The sequence below is a fragment of the Bos indicus genome, chromosome 22 (assembly GCF_029378745.1).
Source record: "Bos indicus isolate NIAB-ARS_2022 breed Sahiwal x Tharparkar chromosome 22, NIAB-ARS_B.indTharparkar_mat_pri_1.0, whole genome shotgun sequence".
In the NCBI taxonomy this organism is placed as follows: domain Eukaryota; kingdom Metazoa; phylum Chordata; class Mammalia; order Artiodactyla; family Bovidae; genus Bos; species Bos indicus.
Window position 1 is genome coordinate 9,628,671 of NC_091781.1, and position 20,800 is coordinate 9,649,470.

General features: G+C 42.9%; 1 protein-coding gene across 20 annotated transcripts in view; it reads left to right on the forward strand.

The window, feature by feature from the left end:
- The window catches only part of ARPP21 (cAMP regulated phosphoprotein 21), a 164,064-nt gene that overhangs the window by 140,712 nt on the left and 2,552 nt on the right, over positions 1–20,800 (forward strand). The window lies entirely within an intron of this gene.

The window sequence follows — 20,800 nt, forward strand, 5'->3', positions numbered from 1 at the left end:
CTCCTAGCGACCCCATGGACTGCAGCCCACCAGACCCCTCTGTCCATGGGATTTTCCAGGCAAGAGTACTGGAGTGAGTTGCCATTGCCTTCTCCAGGAAACATCGTGCAGAGTTTCAAAAGTATGTGACAAAATACCTACTCAGTTGTCCTCCATAAAGCAATCCTGTTTAAATATTTGAATGTTAGAAGAGATCTTAGATCCAGTTTAGCTCTGGACCCTAGCCTGTCAGGCTTTGCTGGTGGCTTAGTTGGTAAAGAGTCAGCCTGCAATGCAGGAGACCCAGGTTCAATCCCTTAATCAGGAAGATCCCCTGAAGAAGGAAATGGCAACCCACTCCAGTATTCTTGCCTGGGAAATCCCATGGACAGAGGAGCCTAGAAGGCTACAGTCCACGGGGTTGCCAAAGAGTCGGACATGACTTAGCCACCAAACCACCACCACCACCATCTAGCTTGTCAGTCATATGGTGAGGAACCCAAGACCAAGGGTGGTTACATCACTTGCTCAGAGCCATACAGTGGAGTAAAAGTCATGAGCTGAAGTTCAGGTTTCCGTACAACGGGTCAGTGAACAGCACAGCCAACCTTGTTTCAGAGATCAGGGTGTTTCCTGCATCCAGATGTGAGGCCATGGCTTCTTGGGTGGACCTCACAGTCTGACTCCTCCTCCCACTTAGATCTTGTCTTTTTCAGAGCCAAGCTGTTTTCTCTCCAGTCCAGTAGATTCACCTCTACAGTACATAATCCTCCTCTCTTTTTATTCCACTTTATTTTGGGCAATCATCTGTGTGGTGATCAGAGATTTCTTAGTTGCAGATAAATTAAAGGGCGTCGGATGTTTGCGAACAGCTACCCAGGCTTCGGCTGGGTTAATGCATTGATTTCAGCCCCGCAGCACAGGGTGTCGGCCAGAGCCTGGCTCAGCTGCTCCACTCTAGAAGGGCGCTTCTGTAATGGAGCCTCGCATTAGATTACAATTATTTTTGCCTATAGCCAGCTGTTCCCCACAGATATTTTACTTTTTATGGAAGTGAGATAAAAGGGATTTTGTATTTTAAAAGATAGCTTTCTGAGGCATATCTTCAGCTTAAGCATTGAGTTTCTTTTTATTCATGGAACTTGAAGCTGTGTCTTGAAAAATGAGTAGAAGATATATCATCTCCAGGATAAATCATGTTATTAGTGTGTGATGCCTTTTGGGGTGAACCCTGGGGGCGGGGTACACTCTTGGCCGCAAGTGAATTTCCAACTTCAAATCATTTTTTGAGTTATAAATTAAAGCAACTTGAGTATTTTCTCTCTATATGCCAGACAGTGTGCTTAGGGGTGTGTTATCAACTTAATCCTCACCTCAATCCTGTAAGATTGATGTTGTCAATTGAATCACCTCCTCCATTTCACAGATGATGGAAATAGAGGCTGGGTAAGTGGAAGTAACTGCCCTAGGAGATGCAAGGAGTCTGAATCCCAGCCCTGGGTCTTTACTGTAATATATACGGCCTCTTGTGATTTGACAGTTGTGCCTACAAAATAGAACGGTAATCATCTTTGCTTTCTCCCAAAGAAGTGTTTTCCGTCGCCTTAGGATGAGGTGTTTGTGTCCGCTGAGACATCATTAGGTGTGTAGGCCCAGGTATTAGATATCAAATAGTGGTTCTTTCACACCTAGGGAAAGCACTTGTAATCATCTATTTTTAAACTGCTCAGCTATGTCCTTCATCATGATCTTGTTAATAATGCCAGGCCGCTTAGGAGTTATCAGTCATGAAATTTCATCATAGAAGCTTTCCAGGGTCTCTCACCTGCTGAAACACCAACTTTGCTTAATTAAAAATTTAGTCTCCAAAGAAACAGCTCTATGTGTTTTTTAGTCAGTTAATAATGAAACTAATTATCATGGTTGGCTGCAGCTTTGGCTCCAGCTATTTAAATATGGGCATTTGTAGGCTTGTGTTCCCTGGCAGCGTCAGGAAGGCACACTGTTAGCTAAGCAGATGTGTTTTGGGGAGGGTCTGCCCACTCCATTTCGGTTTAACCCTTTTGGAGGACAGTATCTGTGTCCAGCGTCTGCTGGGAGACAGAGCATTTGGTCTCCAGAAGCCTATCAGCTCAGCAGGGTGTTTTTATTTTAATGTCGCTGAGGTAGGATGGAGAATGCCCCACCCAAAATGTACTTAGCAATTTAATAACAGGTTAGAAAGGATTTCCCTAAGGGCAAGCAACTTAAAAAAAAAAAATACATGGCTGGAAATATTACTAAATGAGAAACATTTTATTTTTTTTAATTTTATTGAAGTATTGTTGATTTTCAGTGTTGTGTTCATTTTTGCTATATAGCAGAGTGATTCAGTTATACATATTCTTTTCCACTGGGGTTTATCCAGGATATTGAAAATATTATAGTTTTTGAATAATTGAATATATTATAATAATATAACTATATATTATAGTTCCCTGTACGACACAGTAGGACCTTACTGTAGTATGCATCCTGTACACTAGTTTGCATCTCCTAATCGCACACTCCCAGTCCACCCCATCCCCACCCCTCTCCCTCCGCAACCACAAGTCTGTTCTGTCTGTGAGTCTGTTTCTGTCTCACAGGTTCATTTGCATCATAGATTCCACATGTATGTGACATCATATGGCAGTTGTCTTTCTGACTTACTTTGCTTAGTATGATATTCTATAGGGCCATCCATGTTGCCACAAACGGCATCATTTCATTCTTTTTCTGGCTGAGTTATATTCTATTGTATATATGTACCACATCTTCTTTATCCACTCACCTGTCGATGGACATTTAGGTTTCCACGTCTTGGCTATTGTGACAGTGCTGCTGTGAATATAGGGGTGCGTGTATCTTTTCAAATTATAGTGTCGTCTGGGTATATGTAAGTGGCATTGCTGGGCCGTATGGCAACTCCATGCTGAGGTTCTGAGGACCCTCCATACTGTTTTCCATAGTGACCGCGCCAATTCACATTCCCACCAACACAGTAGGAGGGAGGAGCATTCTCCTTCTGTTGTAGTCTCTCTTGGATCAGTCAGAGATGCCTGAACTTGTCTTAGTGACGTTCAATTGTTCTTTATCAATGCAGATTTCTTCCTTGTGAATTCCTCAAGCCCTCTCTCCCTCTCTTTTTTAATCTTTAGGGTCTTGCTGGAAGAATGTGATGGGAACTGACTCATTTGAATCTTGTCATATCTGAATGGTAAAGAATGAGGGCTGCTCATCTTTGGCCACTAGATCTGGAGTTAGTCTTTTTATTGCCATGCTCTGAGGCATGCAGGTGGGGTCTTAGTTCCCAGTCCAGGGATCAAACCTACGCCCCCTGCAGTGGAAGCACAGTGTCTTCACCATGGACAGCGAGGGAAGTCCCTAGATCAGGAGTTTTAAATTCTGGACTGGGCTTTTGGAGTTCCTGAAATCAGCTAAATTTTACAGTATTTTTTTCTTTATGTGCCAGGGTAAAACTGACCCGAAGGAAAAAAAAAAAGGTTCAGAGACATTTCATTAAATTTTCAGTGTGATTCACGATCCTTTAAATGTCAGTGTCCTTGATCAATAACGCTGCCGGGGTGCCTATTGTTTCTGCTGCCTCCCTTTCAAAGGTTAGTGAGGAAATGAAGCAGCAGTTCCCAAACTGGACATCAGGGCTTCTGGAAGTTCCTGCTGTTAAAAACAGTAAGTATGTCAATTTGCAAAAGATTAATACATCAAATCATTACAAGCATTCCCCCATCCCCACCCTCTCCACCAAGAAAGGAATTTAGCAGATGCACTCTGAGTGGGAGGCTCTTAGGAGAGATTAGATAAGAGAGCTGCCATGACTCAGTCACTCATGCTTCTTGGCACTGTTTTGAACCCAGTTATCTGCCAAATTGATGTAAATAGTTTCAATCTGAATCTATCCATTGTTTGGCTTATATGCATAACTAGAACAGAGGAAATAGCCAATGTTGCAATCCAAGATATGAGGAGCTCAAAAAGAGTGACATTTCTCTAAATTCACACCAATAAAAATCTTCCTAAAAATGTATACTTATGTGTACAGTTACATATATGCATATACATACATATGCAGACACACATGTATATGTATATATGTGTGTAAATGTCATCTGATACATATACCTATATATAGTAACTGCAAAATTTCTCATCTGAGCCCATGCTCATTTGAGAATGAAAAGGAAGGTTATTAATAATTATACTAGAGTAACTGGCGTTAGTAAACATATGTGGTCACCTTATACATAAATGCAATATTTGCTCAATTATTTTGGAAAAAAAAAGTTTTAGAAATGAGGGAGTTAGATTTTAATCTTAATTTTGTGCCCCTCTGAACAATATGTAATAGATAAAAATAAAGATTAGAAGTAAATAAATACATTCCAAAGTTTAAGAGAGGGAAATAATGATGTTTATATCCAATGCGGTTGTTTATTTCAAAAGAAGAAAGCCTATCTATAATCTACAATGTGTTTTTTTTTGTGGATAAGGGCTCAGTGAGCAGCAGGAATCCTTTTTGTCTTAACTCATCAATTAGAAACAAAACACAAAAATTATCAAAACCGGCCAGTTGATTTATAATGCATAAGGTATAATATTTCTAAACATCAAGTCAAAAAGCATTTAGAAAATCTGTCTTGGCACTTTAAGATGCCTTTAATGCAATGCCTATTTTAGTCTCATTTGTTCCCCAAGTTCAACATTTTGAAAGATATTTATTCACCAATCACTATTTTTTTCTCATATAGTTAAACAGAAAGCAAATGAAACATCATGTGTCATTTGTTAAACAGGAAAAAGTAAAATTGGTCCAGATATATTATGAACATTGTTAAATATTGCATTTGAAAGACTACTGTAGTATAATCAATAATATGTTCCGGGACTTCCTTGGCAGTCCAGTGGTTAAGACTCCACAGTTCACCACAGGGGGCATGGTTGGGGAACTTAAGACCCTGCTGCATGCCAGAGGTATCAGTGAAAAAATAAACTATCTTTTAAAATAATAATATAGGGATTTCCCTGATGATCCAGTGGTTAATATCTGCCCTGCAAAGCAGGGGACATGGGTTCAACCCCCGGTTGGGGACTACGATTCCCACATGCAGCAGAAAAACTAAGCCCATGTGTTACAATAGGAGATCCCAAGTTACACAACGAAGACCCCACACAAGTAAATAAATTAGTAAATAAAAAATAATATATTTACTGAAAATATACTTTTCTTCCTAAAAATCACTTGCTTAATCATCTTGCATTAAAAAAAAGCACACAATGCTTAGTTTAGCAATACTCCTAAAGGGGAACATTCTCTGTCTTTCTGCAAGGATTTCAGGGGTTCCAGGTGCTGCGAACAATGATCATAATCTGAGTTAAGAAATGGACCCTGAGTGAGAGCAGGTGGCCAGGGGGAGCAGAGGAGGGAGCTGCCACTTGGTATTAATATCTCATCTTTGATGTGATGAGAATCCCCTAAAAAAAGATGGAAAGGTACCTCCCTGAACCCAGGATTCCCCCTGCCATCTTCTGCTCTGAGACAGCTTTAGATTAGAACACAAGATGCAGGGAAGCCGGATCTGTTTTTTTTTTTTTTATTATTATTTTATTTTTTAACTTTACAATATTGTATTGGTTTTGCCATATATCAAAATGAATCCGCCACAGGTGGGAACAAAGGGGAGTCTCAGGTTTCTCTGAGTCGTTGCTGATAAACCTGGAGCACAGCTTCTAGACAAAGGACACAGGCACCCTGGCTGTCTTCAAGGTACAGCCTAGAAATCGGTGTTCCGCCAGTGGGTAGAGTCTGGACCCCCAGGCCTTTGCAAATGACGCCCGCCTGGACCCGGGCTCCCCGGCTGTGATGAGCTCACCTCGCCCACTCGCTGCGCACTGTGTACTGAGTTCTGGGCCTGCCTTCACATTCAGAGCTGCTCCTGTTGCTTTCCATTACACTTTCCACAGAAACCCAGGTCAGAAAGGCAGAGTCATCACAACGCCCGTGGTCACGCCCAGGGGGACTGCACTTAAGGACTGTGTCTTGTCTCCTAGGCAATCTGGGGTACGGAAGCCTGAACACTGTCAGCTAGATGGGGCAGTTCCAGGCATTTTTTTGGCATGTGGAGTCCTCCCTAGTAGTATCAACACCCAGTTGGTTCTTCATGTAAGGGACAGTAGTGGGGGAGTGGAAACACTTTCAGTTACACAGCATCATTTGGTGGAGACAGATGCCACCTATCGCAGACACTGCCATGTGTGAGGACGTATGACTTATATCTACTTGGTCTCCATAAAAGCCCTGGGGATTGGAGATTGGTGGTTGTTTTTCAGTTGCTAAGTCATGTCCAACTCTTTGTGACCCCATGTACTACCACACACCAGATTTTCCTGTCTTTCACTATCTCTTGGAGTTTGCTCAAACTCGTATTCATCGAGTCAGTGATGCCATCCAACCATCTCATCTTCTGTTGTCTCCTTCTCCTCCTGCCTTCTATCTTTCCTAGCGTAGATATCTTTTCCAGTGAGCTGGCTCTTTGCATCAGGTGACCAAAGTATTGGAGCTTCAGCTTCAGCATCAGTCCTTCCAATGAATATTCAAGGTTGATTTCCTTTAGGATTGACTGGTTTGATCTCCGTGCTGTCCAAGGGACTCTCAAGTCTTCTCCAACACCACAATCCAAAAGCATCAGTTCTTCATTGCTCAGTCTTCTTTATGGTCCAATTCTCACATCCATACATGACTACTGCAATTAGTAGCACCCAGTTAATAGGCAAGCAAGACACAGCTCAAGAATAATAGAGCCAGTGGGTAGAAGATGTGGCACTCAGCCTCTTGTCTGTCTGATTACAGAGCCTGTGATTTTTCTATTAGGAAACACAAACTCAGATTTAACACCAGAAGGCTAATTTGAAGTCTTATTGAAGTATTCTTTCATACCATTTCATCTTGCTTAATTCCTTTAAATATTTGAGATAATTATGGTGAAATGTATTAAACTGGAGACCAATTTATAGCAGAGCATTTTCTAAGCCAAATGTGCTTGGGAATTCAAGGCTCAGTTAGGGTCACTGTGGAAATAATAAACTAGACCCTCTTTTTTTTTTTCTTTCATTTTCTCCTAAAATATCCTTCGCCCATAGTTATCCATTTGATCTCAGCCATCTGGTGGTGCAGCCGGCAAAGGAAAATGTCAAATTCAACAGAATGAGTAGTACTGCTGGAGCTGAATCATAATTTAACTTTTTTTTCTCTGCCCTACAGGATATTTAAACAGTAATATTACTCAATAATACTTCCTAAGTTATTATCAATTCCCTACAAAACATTGCCATTTCCTCAAAATGGAAAGGCAGGCACGAGGGCCAAGAGTCAAATATTCTGCCCTAATAGCCAATGACATCTACATTCACGAGTTAACATTTACTTAATTGCTGAGGCAGTCATGCTAAGTGCACAGTCTGACACATTATCAGGTGTAAAAAAAAAAAAAGATAATTTCTGAGGGGGAAAAAAAAAACACAGATCTATAAAACCAAGAGACACGACTCTGCTAACATCATTATCCGACTCTCATTTTTAAAATCTTCGTTTGATCAGGTTGGCAGGGTGTTTAGGGGAATACTGCTTGATATGAGGGTGTATTCTGTGTAATTTTTGAAGGGAAGTTGGGGGCTGGATTCTGTTTGCTTCTCCTCTCGTCACATAGCCATTCTCTTCTGACTCCACAAACTGCATCTCTCAGCTTCTTTTGTCCTGTGGCTTCCAGGTGGGTTTTGTCCATGGAAGGCGTCAGCAGCAAGAGGGCAGAGGAAGAGAGGTCAGAATCTCTTCAGCCTGGTCTCCCTCCCTGTGCAGGGAGGCTGCTAGGAACACTGGCTCTACCCCAACACCTGCACGCTGAGGGGAGAACGTTCTTTCTGTGGTTAGGCTCTGGGGGTCTCCCTCTCCTGTCTTTCCTTTTTTTTTTGCTGCACCAAATCTTCGTTGCGGCATGTGGGATCTAGTTCCCTAACCAGGGATCGAACCCAGGCCTTCTGCATTGGGAGCGCGGCGTCTTAGCCACTGGACCACCAGGGAAGTCCATCCTGGTGTCTTAACCTGCCTACTAGTTTGGCAATGCTCTTTATTAATATCTCTTCAGGTGAATCACTGCAGTGGAATTCTGTTGCCTGCCAGGATCCTGAGTTGGGGGCGGGGGGTGCTGGGAGAGATTAGTAGAAGACCCCTGACTTAGTTCTGATCCTTGTCGGCTATGTGTCCCTAAACAATCTAGGGATTCCTTGTGCTTTACTTTCATCTTCTGTAAAGTGAGTCATAATGGCACTGCTCCTCAAGTGTTTAACTCGTTGATGTACAAGCCAAAAGGTTATTATAAGTAAGCTTGGAGGAAGAAAGGGGAATGAATGCTTGTTCTCCTGGTTTGAGTTCATGCGAACGAGGCCTATACTAACTCAGCATATGACCTCCTGAAAACGTTGCCTGTTGATAAATAACTGCTCCTTTGTGTGTGTGTGTTTAGGCGCCAAGCTGTGTCCAACTCTTTGCGACCCCATAGACCGCAACATGCCAGCCCTCCCTGTCCCTTACCATCTCCCAGAGTTTCTTCCACTGAACCACTCATTTCTATGTCTAAACATCAGGATGCAGTCAGGCTGAGAGTTTCCAAAGAGATGGTTTGATTCCTATCTTTTGCAAATCATGATATAGTCCTTGAATCTCCAGATTTTGTTCTTCTTTCTCCATAATGCCCTACCTTGGGTTATCATACTGGAAACAAGCTTGGTGAACCCCAGGTCACATGCACAAGGCATATTCTCCAAGTGCTTAGTAATCACATGGTAATAGCAACGAGCCAGCGTTTGTGTATCAAAAATACGCCTACCAGCCCAGTCTGTCATATTTGGAGGAAGCACTATAGCATATATATGCCAGCAAAGGGACTGACAGCAGAATGAGATTTAATCCCCAATTCATGAGAAATTCTGTGTGCAATCCTGTGCCTTCTTAGCCCTTCATCGCCCTGAGCTGGCTGGGCCAGGAGGTCTCCAGGTACATTGTTCCTACTCAAGGTGAACAATTTCAGACTTGCAATGGGGAGGAGGGAGGGCAGGGCAAGAGAGAATTTTTTTTTTTTTTCTGTGTACCATTTTTAAAGTCTTGGTTTTTTTTGTTTTACTTTTTTACAGCTTCTTTTGTTTGGGCTGCATCAGGTCTAGCTGCATTGTGCGGGATCTTTGTTTGTGGTGCACTGGCTCTCTGGTTGTGTCACGTCGGCTCCAGAGCACACAGGCTCAGTCATTGCGGTGCACGGGCTTAGTTTCTCGGAGGCAGGTGGGCTCTCAGTTCCCAGACAAGGGATCGATCCCACGTCCCCTGCAGTGCAAGGTGGATTCTTAACCATGGGGACCAGAGGAGTCCCCGTTTTCAAAGTCCTGATTGAATTTGTTACAATACTGCTTCTGTTTTCTATTTTGGTGGTTTGGCTGCAAGGCATGTGGGATCTTAGGTCCCTAACTAGGGAGGGAACCTGTACCTCCCACACTGGAAAGTGAAGTCTTAACCACTGGAACACCAGGCGAGTCCCTAAGAAGAGATTTAGAAAAGCAAGGAATCCCAGATATGTGCTGTAGGAGGGCAAGTAGGTGAGGGCCAGCGTTCTCGTTGGCTTTTTTTTTTTTTTTTTTTTTTAAGGCCAAGTGACAATCAAGACATACAAGCAAGCCCACAGTATGTCCCAAAGACACGGGGCTTCAGAAATCTGATTTGTTTTCCCAGATGCCTGGCCAAGTGCTAGCAGACCGGTTTGAGCATACCAGACAGTGTCTGAGGGTTTTTCTTCCCTTCCCACTCCCTTTTTCAGCTCCTTTCCATATCTCCTTCTTATTTAGGCCTCTCCCTGCACCTGTCCCAACACAGGTAAAACTGGAAGCTGCGATGTGCCCACATGACTTGCTGCTGGAAGGAACTTTTTCCAGAGGCAAAAGGGACAAGAAAAAACAGTTGGCATCTGGTCAGCTTTGTCTTTGTTCTGCTGTGATGGTGATCCGTTGCTTTTCTTCGGCCATCCCTCAAGCATGGGCAGGGCTGGGGCATTCTGTTCTGAGTGTATTGCTGCTTTTTTTCCCCCATACTGTGTAACACGCAGAATCCTAATTCATTGATCAGGGATCAAGCCCAGACTCCCTGCTTTGGAAGGTGAAGTCTTAGCTGTTAAGTCTTAATCACTGGGCAGCCAGGGAAGTCCTGCTTCCTCATTCTTTTTCTTCAGGTCTCTGTTTGTGGGCTTATTTTCTGTCAAGTGGCATTGTAAGATTCCTTTAGGGCAAATACAGTGAGGGTGGTTTTTCGTCAACATCACTGATAAATGTTCTTGAGGCACTGAATGCAGAATCCCAGGCCAGACCCAGATGTATAAGAAACGCTTCCTTTTCCAAGGATGAGCAGGGGCAGGGCAGTCACATGTCTTGGTCACAGCTAGGTGCTTGGTCTCTGGGATGTTTCTTACAAGAGGGATCTTGGTCTATACTAAAACCCCTTGAGAAGAGGATGGTCCCAGATTTACAGATAAGGAAAATGAAGTCAGAGAGGAGAGATGTCCCCCTCCGCCCCCCGCACAAGGTGTGATGTGTCAGATCCCATCAGCCACAATATGAAAGGAAAAGTAAGAGGCTTAAACGGTAAGAATTCAAGGCAGAAGTATTCATTGAAAGGGCTTCTCTGGTGGCTCAGTGGTAAAGAATCCACCTGCCGAAGCAGGAGACCTAGGTTTGATCCCTGGCTCGGGAAGATCCCCTGGAGAAGGAAATGGCCACCCACTCCAGTATTCTTGCCTGGGAAATCCCATGGCGGAGGAACGTGGTAGACTACTGTCCATGGAGTCATAAAAGAGCTGGACACGACTTAATGACTGAATTCATTGAAAACCAAGGTCCAGCAGTGATCTTCAAAGTGTGGTCCCCAGACCAGCAGCATCAGCAGCCCCCTGGGAACTTGTCAAGATGGCACATCCCAAGGCCCAACCCAAACCTGCCAAATCAGAACCTCTGGAGGTTGGAGCCCAGCAATCTGTGTTTTAACTTGGTCATTTTAACCAAGTGATTCCAGAGACAGGAGAATGTTGAGAACCATTGTCAGGGGAAGCAGGGCAGGGAAGCAGGCGCTCGGAGATGGAGATGTGATGAGGAGCAGGACTGAGTGGCAGACTTTGAGAATTCAAGGCTTTGAGAAGGGACTGCAAGGTGGACCCAGTTTAGCTCACTCTCAGTGCAACCTGGTGTGCTGCCAAAGATAGAGCGTGAGGCCTCAACTGGTTCTCTTAGACCCGGAGTGTCGGCATCATCTCGTTACAGTGAATTCAGCAGGCAGCAAAGGGTGTGACTGTCAATACAGCTCGTGTTCTATTTGGGTGCTTGTAAGCTTCCCTGGTGGCTCAGACGGTAAAGAATATGCCTGCAATGCAGGAGACCTGGGTTCGATCCCTGAGTTGGGAGGAGCCCCTGGAGGAGAGCATGGCAACCCACTCCAGTATTGTTGCCTGGAGAATCCTGATGGACAGAGGAGCCTGGAAGGCTGCAGTCCATGGGGTTGCAAAGCGTTGGACATGACTGAACAACTAAGCACAGCACAAAGAATCTAACCACGATGAAACTCTAGCAGGCCTTGGGCAAAAGACCATTCATCCTTCATATTTATTTTTACTTTAATTATTGTGAAATGGGAGGTGATTGTGGACCATATCCTGCAGCTCCAGCTAAAAAGATAAGCACATTTGTATTTGCATGGAGAAGCCTGTATATTTCTAACTGTTGTCTCAACCGGATAAAAGCAATAATTTTAAATAACAGTTCCCCGCATGGTGCGATTAAAGACTGTTCTTATTGCTGTTAACAAGGATAATCATGGGTTGATTAGGTAGATGAACAGAAACTATCTCATTCTTGTTGCTTGGACTTGTGACATCATCTGTTGCCCAGCAGCTTCACTTTGGGGCCATCTGTTGGAAAACTGATAGAAACACAAAGGATTCAAAATTAATGTTCCCTGAACCCTATGATGAGCATTTCCTTTCAAATGTTTATCCCCAGATTTTCTCCTTAGAAAATATTAGTTATGGGTAGAAAACCATTTATACCAGGTTCAGTTGTGGGATTTTTGTTTTTGAGTTACCCATTATGTAATTTAGAATCAATCACTCATTTGTTGTAATAAAATGTAAGCAAGTTGACCTTTAAACTTTTTTGGCATCTTGAAATTGAAATTGGACTGATGTTGTCTACCTAGACCTCAAGGAAAAATCAGGAGAAACTAAATCCCAAATCATTAGAGCTTGGCCTTCTGCATATATATATGTTCAAAGGATGTGTATCCGCGATGTACCAGAAAACATCATGCTGGTACTTCTTTCAGTTTCTTCAAAGCCAGTGTATATCCCAGTGGACATCCACTGCACACAGCGTACTCCACAGTCCAGTGTATTGTGCAGTCTAGCCCAGGGTCCAGTCCAGTGTATACCATGCAGTCCAGCGTACAGTCTGTGACACATCATAAGGTACATTCCAGTATCCAGTATATGGTACAGTCCAGTGTACAGTCCAGGCCAGTGTACAGTATACTGTACAGTACAGTGTCTAGTCCAGGCCAGTGTACAAGGACACAGCTGGACAATCTGGTACACAGCTGGACAATCTGGTATATGGGCGAATGCACATCTGGCACACAGCTAGACACATCTGGTGCACAGCTGGACACAGCCAGCACACATCTGACACTTTGGTATATGGTCAAATGCACAGCTGGACACATCTGGACAGCTGGCATAGTCAAATGCACATCTGGACACATCCAGTGTACAGTCCAGTGTCTAGGCCAGTCCAGTATACACCAGTGTGTATCTAGTATACAGGCCAATATACAGTCCAGTATACACCAGTGTACATCTAGTACACAGTTTAGTATACACTCCAGTGTACAATCCAGTGTACGTCCAGTATACACTCCAGTGTATATCCAGTGTATGTCCAGTGTCTCTGCGCCTGTCTTCTCCATGTCCATAAAAATCCTATGAATGGCTCTTACAGTCATTCTTTCTTACAAGAAAGAGTAAAGCATAGTCAATAGGTTCAAAGAAGGAAGGATAAAAGAGGCAAAACCTAAGTAAACTGAAAATCAGATTGACACTGGATTCAGGTCAGTGGTGTGCCAGAGCTCTCTTGTTTTGGCCCACATGAGCAACATCCAAAACATCAGGAATTTTGCCAGCTGATTGTTAAGCCCTTTGTAGCCTGAAATTGGTGGGGATAGTTACATCAGGGAAATCAGTGAGCACTACAAATCAGGGCTTTTGTTTATCAGAGTCTGGGTTCCAGTGGACAACCGACATCTGTGGTTAGGGCACAGTAAGTCCAGGCTAGTGACATCCAACAGGTGACCTCGCTAAAACTCTTGGCTGCCAGTATCTGGCTGTTCATGTCCTAAGTATCTCCCTGGTGTGTCCCTTCTCTCTCATCCTGCATGTCTGCCTTAGTATCTGTCTTTATCGTCTCTGGCCTAGATTACTGCTGTTGCCTCCCAGCAGACTCTACCACTGGAACAGTATTACTGCTAAATCTACCACTAGAGGGGCTTCCCTGGTGGTCCAGTGGGTAAGACTCTGCGCTCCCACTGCAGGAGGCATCGGTTCCATCCCTGGTCGAGGAACTGAGATCCCAAATGCTGGGATCTACCACTAGAATAAAGTTTAGGTAAGAACCCTGCCAGTCTGCAACTGAAGAAGGTAGTTATCTTTGACTATTGGGGAAAATAATATATAACGCTTTCTTATATAAACAGGGTACTTCTGATTAACTATAAAGTAGGTGGGGTTTTTCTTTCTGTTTTGATGTAGGGTTCTACAGATTGAATCTATGACCATAGAACTTATATTCAGAATAGTTGACCGGGGCTAGCTTACAACCTGGAGCTATGCGAGAGTGACAGTAATAGAATCACTGTGGGGTTGACCCCACTTCTGACCTCATGATCATCCTGTTCTAGCCAGCTGATCGAAAGCAATTTGTCAATGGGAACACCCCCCCAGAGGGAATGCTCCCATGGGCCATGATTAAACCCACCTTTGTCTTCGCTCTACCCTGAGTTTAGTCTGTGGAGAGAACTCCTCTAAGCTGCTTCAGCACCAATTTGCTTTCACCCAGCCTGGTGTAAGCATGCCCATAATTAACACTGGTAGATGTGCAGAAATGCAAGAATGCCACGTTTTCTAAGCCACGCAGCCTCATTAAGAAAGTAAAATGTTTGTGAATCTCCTGCAGGTTTTCTCCCTCTGGGTTGTGGAGGTTCTCTGGCTGTCAGCACAGCACTCTGGGCCAGGAAAGTTCAGAGAATTACTTCAATAATATGACAGCCTCGTCCATTTAAAATGGAATTCAATGCCAGCTCCCCTCAGAGGCATTCATTGAAATTCTGTGCATGAGCTGTTCCTGTAGTCACTTAACAATGTCTCTTATGTTTGCCCTTATTTGGGGGGAAAAACAAGAGAGAAAGAAAACTAGCTTTGTAGTTGCGATAACATGGATCCGGATGGTCTAATTACAATGAAGAGGCCCCAAGCTTGCAGTAATAGGATGGTTCATCTGATGTGTACGGACAGCCCCGGGAAAATGACCCATGCGTGGACATTCTCGGGGGACACTGAAGAGGCTTCTAAGAATTACACTCTGTGCAGCAAGCAAGCTAATGAGCTAAAGAGAAAGTAGGAAGGAAAACCACTGCTTCAGGAAGTATAGTTCCACTTACGGCTGGTGACAGCGTCCCCCAAGTTCATTAGGATGGACTGGGCTTCCGTGGGATGGGTGTGGCCTCCCTCGCTTATTCTGCATCTTGTTCCTAAGGAATGAAAACCACTGGATAATAAATGGCGAGGAAGAGAAAGAGGACAGAGACGGAGATGGCTGGTAAATCAGATGAAGGCAGACACTTACACAAAGATGAAAGACGTCAAAATGAACTTCAACAGCAAAAAAAAAGACAGTTTTTTTTATACCCCTCTTTTTTCATTTTTTGGACAGTTTTATGATATTTTACTTCATATATAAGAACAGTATCTTCTTATGATGTCCAGAGAAGATATTTTTATCCTGTATCTTAATCTTTGGACATGTTTGAGAAAAAAAAAGTCTTCGGATCCAGTCTATACTGCTTTTTTCTTTTAAAAGTTCTACATGGGGTTTTAGGGCACATAAATTGGGAAGTTGACATAAAGGCAAAATGCTTCAAAAGATACACGCCTTGCTTTATCAAAGGTGACCCCACTTAACCTTCACTGTCACATCAGGGAGTCATCACCTGGGAGAAGAAGCAAGACAGTGTCTGCAAAGGCCAGGGGAATCAAGAGAACTGTGTGCCCCTGGACCCCGAGGGAGGCCCAGTGCCAGTGGGACTGTCAAGGGCACCTTCCACTCTACCTGAGGTGGGCACCGGGCATCCAGTACCCCAGACCTACTCCTCTGAAGCATAAGGAGGTGGTCCTCTTTCAGGAAACCAGAGAGATATCATGATCCCGTAGGACACATCTGTTCTCTCCACTCATGGCTAGCCACCTTGAACATCAAGGTGGTTCACATAGATGAAGCCAGAAGGGACCCCTGTCTTAAAAAGTGCCCTTCTAATGAAAGAAAACTTGGGAACAAATCCATAGTGTTCATAGAATTAGAACAATCATGAGAGCAGCCTCTAAACTCCCAAAGTACAGCCACCTCTGAGTGGCTGTAAAACAGGAGACCCAGGTTCAATCCCTGGGCTGGGAAGATCTCCTAGAGAAGGGACAGGCTACCCACTCCAGTATTCTTGCCTGGAGAACTCCATGGACAGAGGAGCCTGGCGGGCTACAGCCCACGGGGTCACAAAGAGTCGGACACGACTGAGCGACTAACACTTTTCATCTGACATCCTAGAGTTTCTGTGTATCTTCTCTTACCAACTTTCAAATACTATAGATACTTTTTATTTCCAAAGGTCACGTGACTTTCTTAGCCACAGCTAGCTGCCTGATACAGTCAAGCAACAGAACTGATGTTATATTTAATGAGCAAATAAGTATTTTTTAATGCTTTTTTTTCTTTTTTTTCTAAAATATTTATTTGGCCGAGCCGGGTCTTAGCTGTGGCATGTGGGACCTAATTCCCTGACCAGGAATTGAACTCTGACCCCCTGCACTGGGAGTGGGGAGACTTAGCCACTGGACTACCAGGGAAGTCCCAAGTTATTTTATCTTATATTTTGAGAGCATTTTGAGAAAACAATCCAAAGTAAATGTACAGAATCTTCGAAGATTGTGAGGAGAGGCGTTCTTTGAAATGGACCTAGTAAATGAAAACTGTAGTTTCCACTGATTAGGAACTAATGAAGTAAATGAAGGGACTAAATCCATTTGACTCACACCCCCCCACCCCAGCTCCAACCTGACCACCTGTCTGGTATCCTGTTGTCTGAGTGACCGATCTTTTAAATCATTATTGAGTGGTCTGAGTTGATTTTATCAGGCCAATTATGCTTTACCTTTGATTTTTCTTTCTTTGATACCAGCAAGACCATGTTCAACAGACTATGGACCATAACTCTCATCATCTTAATGGTTTTAACTATTGAGAAAACAATGCAGTGAATGGCCATTGAGTAGCCGCCAGGCTAAGGAAGTTATGTTAATATATGAGAGTTGGAAGAATGTGCAATGAATAGTACTACAATTTAGGGAGCAAAAACAGGGATGCTCAAGCCAGAAAACCTCAACCTAAATTCTAGCTTTCCTTCCTACTAGCACTCTGACCCTGACAAATGTCTGGGTCATAGTTGTGTCTTTCGTAAAAGGAGTTTAATAGCACTGACTACCTCCCAGGATTGTTGTGACAATAAAGTGTAAGTGCTTAATTTACTGCCTGGATCAGAGTAAGTGATCAAACCAATATAGCTAATTAGCTAGTTATGATGGAGAATCTTTAAAGAAGAAAAAGTAAAAGAATCCATAGGAAACCAAGGAACAGAACCAGGCAGATATTATTAATAGAAAATAGTATGTGGGATGCATGAACTATAAAAATTTAGCAAAGGGAGAAGCCAGTCCTGGATAAACATTTTTCTTTTTCATATTCTTCACCAGCTATGTCACAGCTGAACTACTGTAATTCCATCTCAAAACCATGTACGAAGAACAGAATTGGAATTCAGAACCAGCTACCCTGGTTCCTTAGAAGCCTGTGTGTGTTGGTTCACCCAAGAGAAGTCAGGTTTTACTTTTACAGATTATTAACTTTAGTCATTTGAAAAGACATTGTACCACATTAAGAATGCTTAAACACAATAGGAAAATTGCACTACTTAGGTGGCTTGGGAAGGTGTTGAGAACTGTGTAGCTTCTTACTTTGCTCTGTAGATGCTGAGTTGGCCAAAAAGTTCATTCTGTAAGACAGTACAGGAAAACTCAAACGAACTTTCTGGCCAACCCAATATTTGCCCAATATTTGTAGTTAAGATACACCCTCCTCACCTTCAACCTTCATAACCAACAACAGCCAGGGAATCAAACACCTAAAAACACAGGTCATGACTTTGTCACTCATTCATTTCCAAAATGTTGGCTCCATAGCAATGTATGTACAAATAAGAGTTAAAATAGCATCTGTATCAATCATGCAAGTTTTAATTCCTAAATTGTAATTTCAATTTACATTCTGATTTTTCATAAATACACTACATCAAGCAAAATGTTTCCTTGACAGAATATTAATGAATTACCCTTGGACTACAAACAGTATTCAAGAACTGCCATATTTTAGTCAAAACAATGTTAAATTTCAGATCTGTAAGATCCAGACATTTTACACGTTATACCTCCTCAATCTTAGCAGAGGGGTATTCTTTTACTGGTCAGGAGGCATTTGTCCATTCCTGACCTTTTTACCTTCAGAAAATAAATGACGCATGTGACATGAAAATTGAATTAACCTCGACTGAAAAAGGAATAATACAAATAGCTAATGTCTTTACGATCGCCTTAGCAAGCCTCCAGGGCAGCTACTGTTGCTGTTTCTGTTTTGTACGATGCATTCTATCTGGCTAATCCTCAATAAATATGAAAAACAGATCATTTCACAGCTAAGAACTGACAAACGGGAACAGGCCTCTCATTTGAGCAGACGAGATAAGCAGGCTGCCACCATCTTCGCCTTCAGGCGAGCTGTGTCCCGGGCAGACCCTGTTAGCTCACTGAGGTCACTGCTATCAGATTTCTGTTTGTCTATTCCTAGACCGGAGCTCAGATTCACATTCCACACAGCCTCCTGTCTCAAGGACCTTTCTGCCGCCTACCTTCTGTAGCATCACTTAGAGCAGTGGGGCCCTCCGATTAAACCATTCCAGGTGTGACTTTCTTGCCTGGAGAGCGAACTGAGAAATGAATGGGGTTCATGAATATAAATTGGACTTTCCTTAACTTTTCATTTAGAAATTGTATGGCGTGATTCGCTCCCCACATAAATCTTTATTTGCCTTAAGTGTGTTGACTGGGAATCCTGGTGCAGAGCTGGTAGCCCATTGCTATGCGTGACTGGATGTTGAAGTTTACAAATCAGGCAGAAGTGGCTTGGGGAGGACGACACCACGGCAGTGTCCCCACACCCATGGGCTCAGCGAAGATGAACTGCATCCCCCTCCCACCACAGCCCGGGCCCGCACCTTTACTGGGATGAGGCCACCCGACCTCCTCATTCCTTTTCTCTCCTTGAATATTATCTGATAGCTACTTCCTCTTCCTACCAAGACATTCTGTTTTCTTTATGTCTTAGCAGCTCTATTATCATCCAACTGATTTTTCCCTTCACCCCAATTTTGGTTTATAGAGCTGATGTAATAAATGAATCTTTCATAGGCCATCTTGATTTATTTTTGAACAGACGCTGTGAAACAGAGTCATTCTGAAGATGACTCGGGACAGGCTGGAAGGATTCAATAAGCAAATGTATCCTCTTTAGACGTGAGGCCACCCGACCTCTCCTGCCCTCTCCCCTCCCCTTCTTCCCTCTCCTTTCTGTTTCCATCATAGCCATGTGTATCCTGCAGTAGTACCCCCGAGACCAACAGGGGTTCACCCTAAGATCCAAGTATAAACCAGATTTTTTCAAAAGACATTTCTCTCATTTTCAACCTGTACTTTGACTGTTCAGCCAGAAATAAGCACCATTACACAGACCTGAAGATGTGCTCACGTTGCTTGCTCTTTGCTATAGAAACAGGACATGGTAAGGAGGCTGTGATCATGAATTTTCTACAGTCATGCCAAGTTTTTTTTTTTAACATATATAACAACAATCCTTGCTACAGTGAATTTGATATGGCTAGTAGTAATGTCCTAGTAATAATAAAACAGCAACAGAATTTTTTTTTCAGGGCCAATGGGTATAAGAATAAAAGGGGGAAATCCTAGAGAACAGATTTTTGCAATGAATGTTAAAAGAAATTTCTCCCTGCATATGAGGCATTGTGGGAGGTAGGGAGGACCGTGGCGTGGCCTTAAGTCACATTTCTTGTTCCCAAGTCTGATGATTTCTCCATATTGTATAAATTTCAAACACTTTGCCTTATTTATAAACCCTCTGGGCTGAGGTTATTGAGATCCAGTAGACCTGCAGAGCACATGTAAGGGAGGCTTTGACTGTGTACCCATGAACTCAGAATAACTGGAGGAAAGGTGGCCATGACCCTTAACTACATTCTTAGTATGTGGTGTCTATACTAGAATTTAAAATAACCTAGGAAGTAAAACCACTATTAAAATGGAGTAAGGAGAGTGATGTGAACATTTTTAAAAATGGGGCACAGAAAAGAAGGTCAGAGGATGGTTTCCAGGTTACGCCCTGGCTCCACTCACAGATGGGTGCAGGCACCGTCCCAGCCTCCTGACCCGGCTCGTCCCCAAGTTTGCTCTCTCGAGTGTTTCTGACTTCGCTTCATTTTCATCTCATTTGATGAACAGAGCTGATCTCTTAACTTAGTGGCTGTTTACAAGATACACTTCCACAGTATTTCTAAGGTGAATGAAAACATTTTTGGCCGAACACAGGATTGCCAAGTATTGTCTATTGTAAAGACGCTAATGTAATTTCATCCTTTCTCAATTGAAACTCTCACATACACTCAAAAGAAAGGCTATTTATGAACAATGGGCACTGATTAGGAATTTTTTACCCTTTGTTTCAATTTTTTAAATCTGATTGTAAAACTTAGTGTTCACATCAAGAAAATGTAAAGCCTGTCTCCCAGAGAACCGTATTAAGACAGCAGTTGGCCTGGTTTCAGTACGATTAATAACAGGAGCTCTGGAAGGACCTTATTTTATAGCATGAAGGGAATCTGTTTTATTTCTCTATCACATGTCATCTTCACCAACATCATAACTTTCTTTCCAAAATTTATAAGAATAGTTGACAGCCTTGCTTGAAGAATGCATTTTAAACCACATCTTGTAGTAGGGGTTAAAATAATTAGAATAAATTCTGGTCCCCTTAAAAAAGAAAGAAAAGAAGCCCTACCAACTGGCCCACCCGGAAGGACACCAGCAGATACATTCTTTAAATTTTGTATTCTGTATAATCTATGATATATACATGGTCTCTTATGGGAGTGTTTTGCCAGAACGTTCTCTCGGGGGCGAGTGGTGGAACAGAATAAAAGTGTGACATACCTGCTGTTGTTGCCTTTGTCTGAGTCAACAAATATTGAATTAGGTCGAGTTGTGAG